The sequence below is a fragment of the Bubalus kerabau genome, chromosome 7 (genome assembly GCF_029407905.1).
Source record: "Bubalus kerabau isolate K-KA32 ecotype Philippines breed swamp buffalo chromosome 7, PCC_UOA_SB_1v2, whole genome shotgun sequence".
Lineage (NCBI taxonomy): Eukaryota > Metazoa > Chordata > Mammalia > Artiodactyla > Bovidae > Bubalus > Bubalus kerabau.
In genome coordinates, this window is record NC_073630.1 from 100,876,621 (window position 1) to 100,890,425 (window position 13,805).

Consider the following 13,805-nt stretch of genomic DNA (forward strand, 5'->3'; position numbering starts at 1 on the left):
GAAACTAAGCCATGCCGTGTGGGGCCACCCAAGACAGACAGGTCATGGTGGAGAGGTTTGACAGAATGTGGTCCACTGGAGAAGGGAATGGCAAACCACTTCAGTATTCTTGCCTTGAGAACCCTATGAACAGTAGGAAAAGGCAAACTTGACTTCACCAGCCATTAATCATCATAGTTTTGTTTTTAAAATACTGATTGACTCTTCTGTGTACAACAGTGTTCTAGGAACTCAGGATATAAGCAATGATCATAACAAAGTCCTTGCTCTCAAAGAGCTTACATTCTAGTGAAGGAGACAATAAACAAATAACAGGGTGAATGGGTAAATAAACAACCTGCTAAGGGATAATGATGCTACAGAGAAAAATAAGGCAGAACAAAAGAGAGAAGCACTGTGGTGGGGTATTTATTTCACAAAAGATGGTCAGGGAAGGCCTTGGTGAGCTGACACGTGTACAGAAACCTTGAGGAAACAAAGGATGGAGCTATGTGCGTCTTGGGAGGAGTTCAATACCGAGACAGCAACAAATTCAAAAACTGAGGCTGGAAACAGGAAAGCTAGGGTCCTGAAGTAGGTAAAGTACAGAGCAGGTGACAAGACAATGTTTTACGTTGTGCTGCTGTGTTTGTTGTTGTTGTTCAGTCACTAAGCTGTGTCCAACTCTTTGCAACCCTATGGACTGCAGCACGCCAGGCCTCCCTGTCCTTTGCTATCTCCCAGAGTTTTCCCAAGTTCACATCCGTTGAGTCAGTAATGCTATCCAACCATGTCATCCTCTGATGCCTTCTTCTTTTGCCTTCAAGTGTTGCTTTGAGTTAAAAATCATGCCAAAACAAAAATAGGAACAAACAATAATAATTTTCTAACTTCTGATGACAGTGAATTTTTGACAAGGGGAACACATTATCAGTGGGCTTTAGTTAGAAACCCTCTCTACTGGAAAACAGGTAAATCAGTGTTACAAGAGGAAAAGTAATAAGGCCTTTAGCATGAGAATGATACCTCCAAACAGTTAAATAATTACTGAGGAGCTTTGGAATATGCCAAAGTGGGTGGTTTTGTCATTTGATCAATGGAGTATCACAAATTAGTTTGCCTATCAAAATTATCCCTCCTGAAAGATACACCTGACAGGGCCTCCCAGGTGTCTCAGTGGTAAAGAATCCACCTGCCAATGCAGGAGACCCAGGAGACACAGGTTTGAGATCCCCCAGAGGAGGAAATGGCAGCCCACTCCAGGATTCTTGACGGATAATTCCATGGACAAAGGCGTCTGGTAGGCTACAGTCCATGGAGTCACAAAGATTCAGATGCAACTGAGAGACTGGGCACGCATGCATGCAAATGCTGTTGCTGCTGCTGTTAAGTCGCTTCAGTCATGTCCAACTCTGTGCGACCCCATAGACAGCAGCCCACTCGGCTCCCCCATCCCTGGGATTCTCCAGGCAAGAATACTGGAGTGAGTTGCCATTTCTTTCTCCAATGAATGAAAGTGAAAAGTGAAAGTAAAGTTGCTCAATCATGCCTGACTCTTAGCAACCCCATGGACTGCAGCCCTCCAGGCTCCTCCATCCATGGGATCTTCCAGGCAAAAGTACTGGAGTGGGGTGCCATTGCCTTCTCTGCACGCAAATGCATATCCCTCCAAACATGTACCTGGAGGATTCTGAATAGAAAGATGCTGCAGAGCCTTTATGTTTCAATAAATGTGGATGGGTCCCTGAGTGAGCATCCAGATATTCATACTGTTGAGATGACATAGTCAAATATGTAGACCCTGGTTCCCGGAATCCATGTTCTCCTGGGAAGACTCAAATGAACACTGAAGCAGGTACATCACAAATCCCAAATGTATGAGAAGCTAGCATGCCCCACTTCTGCATCGTGCTGATATACTCTGCAGGGAATACTCTCTAATAGCAGGAGTGAATCAAGGAGAGGGAAAAGAGCCCAGGGACCCAGGGCAGGACAACAGCAGCAGCTGGCCATAGTCAGAGCAAGCTCTATGTACCACTTCCTTCACATGAATCTCAACCTGTATCCGGGAACCAACCCACCACTGATCAGACATTCTCCATAGCCACCCCTCTCCTCTGCAGGTATACTCACAGATGCTCAAGGATCTCCCATCTTAAGAACCAATAAGCAAATCTTCCTTATATGGTTTCCCATCACAATTAAAATCTAACCCGGATTCTTTTTCATGGTCTACAAAGCTACTTAACCTGACTCGAACCCTGTCCTCCCTTCTCCCACAGGCACTTCATTCCACCCACACTGCCTTTCAGGAACACACCAAGACCATTCTTTCCTCAGGCCCTTTGCAAGAGCTGTTCCAACACCCAGTAAGGCTTCCAACAAACATCCACATGGCTCGTCCCCTTGCTTCATTCATGGCTCTGCTCAAACATCACCTCTTCAGTGAGGCCTTACTTGTTTTGCCCATCTAGAATAGCACCCAAGGGACTCGATCATCACCTCCATTCTCATCTTCATGGCACTGGCCCTACTGACAAGATCTCAGATACAGGTTGAGTGCTTGTCTCTCCACTAGAGCATGGCTGAACGTTGCTTTCTTTGGTTCACCACTGCATCCCTAGGATCCAGAAACACCAGGCACACATTAGGTGCTCAAGAAGTATCTGCTGAGTGAATGGCTGAATGAATACATTTAATTCCTTGATATATATTCAAGTAGCTATACTGGTTCTTTGTGCACATTTTATCAAAATAGTGATTGTTGGTATATGTTCATTTTCCAGGCATATGCTTCATGATGAAGTGATACATTTTTCAAGCTAAACAATGAAGGGAAAAGGATGATACAGATATTAGTGCACAAGACAATGCCCTAGAGCAAAGAGGAGGAAACAGAGCAGAAGAATCTCCCCTAGGAATCTGGCAAAGACAGACAATCCTAAACGATGGAAGAAAACAGTAATCTAAGAGGATCACAAAGACAGACCAGGTACATAAACACCATGGTTACAAAAATGTTCTCCAAGTTGCATAAATAATAAGTTAGTTGAAGTAAGTCAGAGAAAGAGAAATATCACATGTTAACACATATATGTGGAATCTAGAAAAATGGTATAGCTGTGTGTGTGCATGCTAAGTCGCTTCAGTCATGTCCAATTCTGTGACCCTATGGACTATAGCCCACCAGACTCCTCTGTCCATGGGGATTCTCCAGGCAAGAATACCAGAGTGGGTTGCCATGCCCTCCTCCAGGGAATCTTCCTGACCCAGGGATCAAACCCATGTCTCTTCTGTCTCCTGTTTTGGCAGGTGGGTTCTTTACCACTAGTGCCTCCTGGGAAGCCCATGGTATAGATAAGCTTATTTGCAAAACATAAATAGAGACACAGATGCAGAGAACAAACGTATGAACGTGAAGTGGGGAAAGCCAAGGAGTGGGGTTTGGGATGAATGAAAGATTGGGATGGACATACACACACTATTGATACCATGCACAAAATAGATAACTAATGAGAACCTACTGTGCAGTTCAGGAAACCCATATTCAGTCCTCTGTGGTGACCTACATGGGAAGGAAATCCAAAAAGGGGGGTCTATATGTTTACATATAGCTGATTCACTTTGCTGTTCAGTAGATGCTAACACAACATTGTAAAGCAACTATATGCCAATAAAAATTAATTTAAAAAAATAAAAGTGCCATTTTCTGGGTGGAAAATAATAACTTAGCAAGAGAGGTTATTATAACTTGGAGAGGTTATAACAGCTCAAAGAATGCTGGATAAAGAGGCTAATGATAGCGTAAATAGGAATTAATTCGTGAATCTTTAAAATCTGCATAGCCCAGAACAGAAAACCAAATAATTTTTTTTCACAAAGAAGATGAATTACAAATCAATTTTTATGATCGATGGCTGAACATTCTTAACAGTGTGATCTCTTAAGAGGACCCCACATTCCAGCTCTAGGTGACAACTTTTATTTATTCAGTCATAAGCTATTACATGGGTCATAAACTTAAATGCCCACAGGAGGTAGGCAAGCAACAGAAATGAGGGAAGCGAGGCTGGGCTTCCTGGGGGCAGCCCGCCATGCACCCTCCGCTGGGACAGCAGCTTCTTCCCTCTAGTCAGGAAAAGCACCCATGTTGTTAGGAAGCCTAGGTTTTCTGGCAACATTTCTTGAATTTTATTACTGGCAATCAATTCAGACATTTTATAAATGCCATGCAAATAAAACACATTTACAGTGTCTTAGGTTTGTGATCAATTATTTAAATACGAAACCCACTGGAAGAATAGAAGTGATACCTCTCTTTTCTAATTATCTGACCAAATTATGTTTTTAAAGATTGCTATTTACACAAATCCAAGTCTTTGTCAGTTACAAATGAGGAAAATGTTGAGGGAAACCTGAACTACTCAAGGCATAGGATAGCATCTGAGGCTTTATACATGTAACATTAACAATAAGATGATTTCATTTTTATCCATAGTTCAGTTCAGTTCAGTTGCTCAGTTGTATTCAACTCTTTGTGACCCCATGGACTGCAGCACACCAGGCCTCCCTGTCCATCACCAACTCCTGGAGCTTGCTCAAATTCATGTCCATAGACATGGCCTATTCATTTATCCATAGACATGGTCTCAATTACATTTGTAGAGCTATTCATTTCAGTTATCAGATATTCATTAAATAATCACGAGTTTCTGATCAACATATGAAGTACTTAAAAAGCAAAGTAAAGAGTGAGCTGACAAGCTTACTATCTAATCTATTAGTTTAGGGGCTTTCCAGGTGGTGCTAGTGGTAAAGAACCCACCTGCCAATGCAAGAGACACAAGAGAGGCGAGTTCGATCCCTAGGTCAGGAAGATCCCCTGGAGTAGGAAATGACAACCCACTCCAGTATTCACGTCTAGAAAATTCCGTGGACAGAGGAGCCTGGTGGGCCCCAGTCCTGGGCCTGCAGAGAGTTGAACATGACTGAGCACAGATACCCAATCTATTCGCTTAACTAAAAAACAAGCCTACAACTAACATATAAAACAAACTGCATTAGCATTTGCAGTTTCACTAGGTGCAGTGACCCCTAAAGGGCTGTGACATGTAAAGATCTGTCAGCTTGCTGAGGACTCACTTCGTGAGTGAGCCCAGCAATGGCCTAGCATGCCTGTCACACTTCAGTTTTATTGCTCTCTATGTACAGTCACACCTACCAAAAGCTTTACAAAGTAACTAAAAGAGATTCATTTAATTTCTCAGTCATACTTTCCAGCATCGTGATCAAATTTAAATGTTACCCCAGTAATAGCATATTGAGAGATTCACAAAAGTATTGGTATGTTTCTCTGATTAACGCCAAGGTGTACTTCACCTGTTTACGCCCAGTGAAAGCAGAAAGGCTTCATCTATTTACAGCCACTCTGAATCACTTGCGTTACCTCCTGGGCTCTGCCTCCTGTCAGCTTAACAGTGGCATCAGATTCCCATAGGAGCTCGAACCCTACTGTGAACTGCCCACGCGAGGGATCTAGGTTGCGTGCTCCTTATGAGAACCTAATGCCTGGTGATCTGAGGTGGAGGCTGGGGCGGTGATGCTAGTGCTGGGGAGTGGCTGCAAATACAAATTATCATTAGCAGGGAGGTTTGACTGCACAGAGACCATAATAAATCAATCACGTGCAGACTCATATCAAAACCCCATCGGTGAGCAGCAAGTGACAATTGAGCAACACACTTTGGATGTCAACGGCTCCCATCACGCCCAGATGGGACCATCTAGTTGCAGGGAAAACAAGCTCAGGGCTCCCACTGATTCTGCAGTATGGTGAGTTGTGTAATCACTTCACTATATATCACAATGTAATCATAATAGAAATAAAGTGCACAATAAATGAAATGCACCTGAATCGTCCCCATCCCATCCCTGGTCCATGGAAAAACTGTCTTCCACAAAACTCGTCCCTGATGCCTGAAAGGTTGGGGATCGCTGTTCTAGAGCACAGATCAGGGCCTGTTTTTATAAGCCGTGTTTCTGGAACACAGCCATGCCTTTCTTTGACCTATTGTGGATGGCTGCTCTCATACTGTGATGGCAGAGATGAGAAACAGAGACCATCTGGCCCCTAAAGTCTAAAATAGTTACTACTCAGGCATTTAGAGAAAAGTTCACTGACCCCTATTCTGGAGGATCTATCCTTTTGTACCCTCTGAAATGTCCTCTTAATCTCTCTCCTTCTCTCTGTTATCTTCAACCTCTCCATTTCTACAGTTTCCTGCCCTTCAAACCATCGCATCTATATCATCGTTCAATCCCTCTTCAACAAATACCAACTGAGCACCTACTAAGTGCCAGAGATGGGGGACACAAATACTAACAACACAATCCCTGCCCTCAAGTGTTTATGGCCTAGAAGGGGAAGGCAAATATGTAAGCAGCTAAGCTTTCTCCAGTATTTTGGAAGCCAGGAAGAAAGTTCAAGCAAAGCTCATCTCTACCTGGGGGACTTTAGGGGGATCAACTATATCAAAGAAGTCCAGGAGAATATACACATAACAAATAGCTCATCCAGGTGGTGGTTCTTACACAAATCTTCACCTTCTCACCTTCCGTTAACCATCCTCATCCTCTCTCCACCATGCCACATGCTCCTGATCTCTTTATTGCTAATATTCTGAGCTTTCAACCTACTCTGTCGTTCCTTCCATCCTGGTTCCGTAACACCACCCCACTGCAACTGCTCCCTCAGAGGTCAACCAGGGCCCTCAGCTGACCTGTTTACAGGCGCATCTCAATTCTCATCTCACTCACCCTCCGGGCAGCATACGATCACTGCCCATGTGTACACTCAATCTCCTACCTAAGAGCCTTCCCTGGCTCCACCTGTCTGAGTTTCAAATCCCCTAGACTCTCTTACAATGCTTCCAAGCTCTGGGCAACTTCTTACCCATAGAATGCTTGTCAAATCCACAAGTATACCCCACTATGTCGCATCTCTTTGTCTCTTCATGCTTTGCCCCTTGTCTGGGGTGGTCTTTGTTACCTTTCCCCATCCTGTCAACTCCTAATTATTCTTCAAAACCCAGTTCAAGTGCCATTCCCACCATGAAAGGATACCAAGGTCAGCGCTTCGTCCTTCCTCTCTGCTCTCAAAGCACTTGGTAGAAGAAGTGCTTCTTCTACCAGAAGCTCGGTGGAGCATTCTGGACTCCCAGGACTTACTCACATGTACGACCCCATCACTCCACTGTGCATGGCAATCATGGCTCATACCTCTTTAAATCCCAACCACTTAGACTAAATCCACGTAAAACTATAGGAAATAAATGACTCAAGTGGCAGCTGAGCTTGGCAGCTCCAATCAGGAAAAAAAAAATCTAAATTCCTAAACATATCGAGACAAGTTATTGCTCAGGCATGCATCTCTTAAAATTCAGTAAACTTTCAGAATATGCAAATGACAATAAAAGTTCCCTTTGGCACATTAGAGTGACAGTTAGAAGAAAATGACATAAAACAGCTCCCTAAGGAGCCATCTCAAGATAGCATTAAATACTCAGACTTGTCACTAGGAAGGGCACCACCTAAGTCATTTTTTTTTTCCATTTTAGTGACAAAGATAGCACAGTTAAGAGTATATGCTCATTATCATCTCTGTCTTTAGAACTATGGGCAGAAAAGTATTGACTATGAATGTTAAGCATGTGACAGAAGAGGACTAGTGGGTTTGGGGCACCTAAGTATGAGAGACGTGGATTATGGTTCAGTAGGCTCCTCAGGAAGATCCCCTGGAGAAGGGCATGGCAACCCATTCCAGTATTCCTGCTTGGAGAATCCCCAAGGACAGGAGCCGGGACGGCTACAATCCACAAGGTCGCACAGAGTCAGACACAACTGAAGCCACTTAGGATGCACGCACAGGCACCGGCTACGCCTTCTGCAGGATAGCAACGGGGATACTCCATCCTTGAGCTTTCCCTGTGAGCACCAGCCCTACCCCAGGTCGTGAATATAGAATAAGCCACCTGCCCAGGTCCAGTCAGTGTCTGTCCTGTCCCAAATGCTGGGGCCCATCAGAGCTTTTAGGGTCCATGAGAACCCTGAGGTGGAAGAAGAAGGCAGGACACGGACTTCCCTGGTGGTCCACTGGTTAAGAATCTACCTGCCAATGCAGGGCACATGGGTTGATCTGGTCTGGGAAGATCCCACACGCCTCGGGGCAACTAAGCCTGAGAGCTACTACTAAGCCCACATACCCTAGATGCTCCACAACAAGAGAGGCCACCGCAATGATTAGCCAGTGCATTGCAACTCGAGAATAGCCTCTGCTCATTATAACTAGCCCGTGAGCAGCAACAAAGACCCAGTGCAACCAAAACCAAATAAATTTTAAAATTACAAAATGAAGGCAGGACACGTCCCGCAATTAATATTCTTGGAGTACGTACACACAGGAACATAGTAATGTAGGGAGGATAGGCTGTGATGTCACCCTGCACACTTTTAGGAACAACTCTGGGTCAAATTAAAGTCCAGGCAAAGCCCATTGCCAATTCTGTGGAAGCAGAGGAGCATTCATCATCTCCTGTGAAGTATTTTCCACTTTCTGGCTCCTGCACGTATTCAGCTAGTCAAGCGTCAGCACAGAGGCTGGAACTCATATGCTTTGTGGCTTTCGCTGTGACAACTGCATGTCCACGCCCGTCGTGCAGGCGGCAACATTTGTAACTGTCTTGTTGGCTGAGGGTAAAACAAATACACATTTAGATCGCAACTGATAAAGGCTTCCCCTGAATTAATCACCACCGGAGCCCAGAAAACACACTTCTATCAGGGAAATCGAAACTCATAGTGGCAAACCCACCCACAAGGAAACAGAACCACCTGAAATACAGGGCAATTTAGAATCTTGCCAGTATCCGCAAATTGGGAGCTCTTGTTGTGAAAGCAGTCTCCCAAAGGCATCAACTAGATAAAGATGAGAATGCGTGAAGGTGAACGACCTTGGAAGGTCAGGTTTCCAGTGAGATCCCACTGATTACAGACTCAGTGCAATTCACTTTATTTTTTTTTTAATTTTATTTTTAAACTTTACATAATTGTATTAGTTTTGCCAAATATCAAAATGAATCTGCCACAAGTATACATGTGTTCCCCATCCTGAACCCTCCTCCCTCCTCCCTCCCCATTCCATCCCTCTGGGTCGTCCCAGTTTGCAGGCCCACTGGGTGCTTGGCACAAAAGGTCATGAAGCCCACTTACATTCACTCCTGGCAGGAGAGAGAGGGGCAGCATAAGCCCTCTCAGTGAAAAGACCCAAGACAGACACTGGCAACAGACCTTTCCACTTGTTTTCCCCCACATGAATTCGGAAGGCACATTTGTGTTATAGTTCAAAGCAGAAATGGATGAGTTAGTCTACATTTGGTGGGGAGTAGGAAGGAGGGAGAAAACAGATTTTGTAAAAAGCTGATTCTTTACACAGAAGGACCATGTGACACTACCGGCCATACCGTTGATAGCAGAAGGTAAGCACAACAATCCACTATTAAACAAACTGCCTGCAGGCTGGGCAAGCATGAGAGATGCACAAAGAGCCCCTTACTTCAAGCTGGAATCGTATTGTCTAATGACACTGAGTTTTCCTGGAGGTAAATAGGGTTCCTTTTATTGTGATATCTCCAGGGACTTCCCTGGTGGCTCACACAGTAAAGACTCTGCCTACAATGCTGGACAACCTGGGTTCAATTCCTAGATCGGGAAGATCCCCTGGAGAAGGCCATGGCAACCCACCCCAGTATTCTTGCCTGGAAAATCCCATGGACAGAGAAGCCTGGTGGGCTACAGTCCATAGAGTTGCAAAGAGTGGGACATGACTGAGCGACTAACATTTTTACATTCTTTCCGGGGACTATGGCACGTGACAACCCATAAGGACAGATGCCCTCTCCTAGGGGTCCTCTTCCCTTCCTTTAGCCTTCCCTCCTTCCCCTTCTCTTCTCTTCTTTTTCCTTCTCTACTCCCACAGGTCCAGGCCCTTAGGACACAGACTTTGAGCTGCAGAGTCCTGTGCAGGAACTTTTCTGGGAAAGGCGTTGGGAACCACAGCCCTGAAGGCATGAGGGAGGCAGAACTGGAGAGAAGTTGAACTCAGTTTCCACCAAGGCTTCAGCAACCCCACTGGGAACTGCAGAGCTGGGATGGCCCCAGAGATGTCCACAGTGGGCCACGATAGTGACAAGGGAGGTTTGTAATCTTGGGAGACGCAGCTGCTTTCAACCAAGGTCAGTTTCTGGGAGAGGGAGGACTCAGTCACAAGCCCTCGGCAGCCAACATGCTCCTGCAACTGGATTGTTGTTCAGTCGCTCAGTCATGTCCTACTTTTGCAACCCAATGGATTGCAGTACATGAGGCTTCCTATCCTCCACTGTTTCCCTGAGTTTGCTCAAACTGATGTCCATTGAATCAATGATGCCATCCAACCATCTCATCTTCTGTTGCCCCCTTCTTCTGCCCTCAATCTTTCCTAGCATCAGGGTCTTTTTCGATGAGTCAGCTCTTCACATCAGATGGCCAAAGAATTGGAGCTTCAGCTTCAGTATCAGTCCTTCCAGTGAATATTCAGGGTTGATTTCCTTTAGGATGGACTGGTTGGATCTCCTTGCAATCCAAGGGACTCTCAAGAGTCTTCTCCAACACCACAGTTCAAAAGCAGCTGGGGAAGGAGAGTAACTCAGTCCTGAAGGGAGAGCCAGGTACCCAGCCACTGTCCTGCTCCCTTCCTCTTTATCCTTCCCTTTCTTCCCTTCTCTTCTCTTCCCACAGCACCCTGAGTCCTACACGCCTTTGTTCTCCTTTCCCTAGAGTCCTGTCTCCTGTTCCTTTTGGTCTAAGCGACAAGCCTTGTAATAACGCTGCTCCATTTACCGCCACCAGGATGGGGTGATACCTACAAGCCTATCATCCTTTCACACTGACAATATATACCCACTCTTAGCAGATCTGCAGTAAATTTTCAAGAGACAATTCTTTTTATCTAAAGTTTACACCACCAAACAGGTACCATGTGTTATCCTAGCGTTAGTATGTTTCATGGCCCCAGTAGGGTCTCTTAATTTCTAAGTCTCTACCTAGGGACTTCTCTGGTGGTCCAGTGGCTAAGACTCTGAGCATCCAATATGGGGGTTCCGGGTTTGATCCCTGGTCAGGGAACTAGATCCCACATGCCTCGACTAAGAGTTCGCTGCAACTAAAGATCCTGTGTGCTGGGATTTCCCTGGTGGTCCAGTGGTTAAGAATTCACCATCCAGTGCAGGAGACATGGGTTCAGTCCCTGGTCAGGGAACTGGGATCCCACATGCTAGGGAGCAACTAAACCTGGGCACCACAACTACTGAGCCTGCGAGCCACAACTAGAGAGAAGCAACTAGAGAAGCCCTCGCACCACAAGGAGCTCACGTGCCACAACTAAGACCCAACGGAGACAAATAAATGAACAAACATTTAAATATAGATAGATAGATAGATCCCGCATGCCACAACCGAAGATTCTGCATGCTGAAACTAAGACCTGGTGCAGCCAAATAAATATTTTTTTTAATAATAATAGTCTCTACCTATTCTTCTACCTTAATAGGTAAAATTACATGGTCTGCTTGGGTTACCCTAGTTTTGTATGTACCATGATTGTAATTGAAGAAAAACAAACATTAACACAATAAATATCTTAACTGACACATGAAAAGTAACAGTATTATAATAGCTCTCCTATATTGAGCCAATAGAGTGGGGCTCATCAGCACCACTGCTCAGCTACTTCAAATATATGTGTCATTTAACAATTGCAACAGTCTTACAGGAGCTGCATTTGCAACAAAGGGACTGAGACCTGGACAGGCCGTGAACTTCCCTAAGATCACACAGCTAGGAAGTGCTGAGGGCCGGATATGGCCAGCTGTGTACCAAAACCCAGACCTCTCCTCCGTGGTGTTGTGTCTCTTTGAGGAAGCCACCCAGCCAGAGAGCACATATTCGTGCCCAGCTTGTCCAGACAGGGTCAGGTGAGCAGACGCAGTGTGTGTGTCCTTTGTACCCTCTTCACGCTCTCTTTCCTGTCTGCCTACCACACGCCGTGGGCTGCGAAGCCCCAGGGGAAAGCAGAACCGTGAGATGGAGAGAGGCCAGGTCCCTGAATCACCGAGTAGAGGAAAGCCACCCGTCAACGTTAGACTTTCATGAGTGATAACTAAAGTTCTGTTGTGCAAAACTGAAATTGTGGGGCCTGTCATGGCAGCTAGCACTACCCTAAGTAACATCAAGATATAGCCTTGCGCTTATATATACACTTATTCATTTGACTAAATGAATGACAGAGGCCACTTGAGTAACCTCTACCACTAGTTATATACCAGATACCAGGGTGTAGAGATGCACATGATGTGGTCTCTTCCTTCTAGGAGCTCATATATGGTGAGGAAGAGAGATTATTCACACCATGGAAATACTAGGGGGAAAGATGGGCTCTGCCTGGTCTCATTTATGTAGTTTCTCCCCTAGGGAGGCACTGATATTTACACAGCAGTTCTCTTTTTACTTATGTTTTCTAAATGTATACATATATAAATTCTTTCCATGTGGATATTCTGATAAACATAGGGACCTGATTTGGGGGAAAAAAAAATCCCTGAAATCAACTGGGGAGTGTGGGGTTGTTAGAATTTAAAGTCAAACAATATGTTCAGAGATTACTAATAACTCTCCTAAAAATATTTTTGAGGTATTGGGCACTTTTGTCCTCTGCTTTCAAAAACTAGTTAGTACAATGGATAGATTAAGAAATACAATAAGTAAAGCTGCAAGAAAATTGGCCTTTTCCTTCTCGGTCACACTTTATGCATTCTGGTGAGAGAAGAAAATCAAGAGCAGCATTACATCATGACCCCAAACTCCTGGGCTGGCCCAGAACCTTCCTTTCCTGTTCTAATTCTGTTTGCACTGGTAGAAAAGAACCCTTTCTTGCCTTCCTATGTCTCATCCATGTCCACCCCCACCCTTCCCTCTGCATCCACTCCCCATTCCCCAAACATTCCAGCATATGCTCTCAATCCCTTTTCTGAGCAACTCTACATTTATTATTTAGTTGTAATTAAGAACTTAATTGTTCTTTATTTTGGGGGGGCTATAATTGCTTTATAATGTTGTGTTAGTTTCTGCTATAGAACAAAGTGAATCAGCCATATGTTGATACACATATTCCCTCCTTCTTGAGCCTCTCTCCCACCCACCCCCAACATGCCACCCTTCTAGGTCATCATAGAGCACTGAGCTGAGTTCCCTGTGCTATAAAGCAGCTTCCCACTAGCTGTCTATTTTATACAAGTTAGGGTATATATGTCAGCGCTACTCTCTCAATTCATCCCCCCCTCCCCTTCACCCCATGTTCACAAATCTGTGTCTCTATTCCTGTCCTGCAAATAAGTTCATCGGTACCATTTTTCTAGATTTCATATATATGCATTTATATACAGTATTTGTTTTTCTCTTTCTGATTTACTTCACCTGGTATGACAGACTCTAAGTTCATCCACATCACTACAGATGACCCCATTTTGTTCCTTCTTTATGGCTGGGAAATATTCCATTGTATATATATACCACATCTTCTTTAACCATTCATCTGCCGATGGACAGTTAGGTCGCTTCCATGTCCTGGTTATTGTAAATAGTGCTGGAATGAACACTGGGGTACACATGTCTTTTTGAATTATGGTTTTCTCAGGGGATATGCTCAGTAGCAGGATTCCTAGGTCCTATGGTAGTTC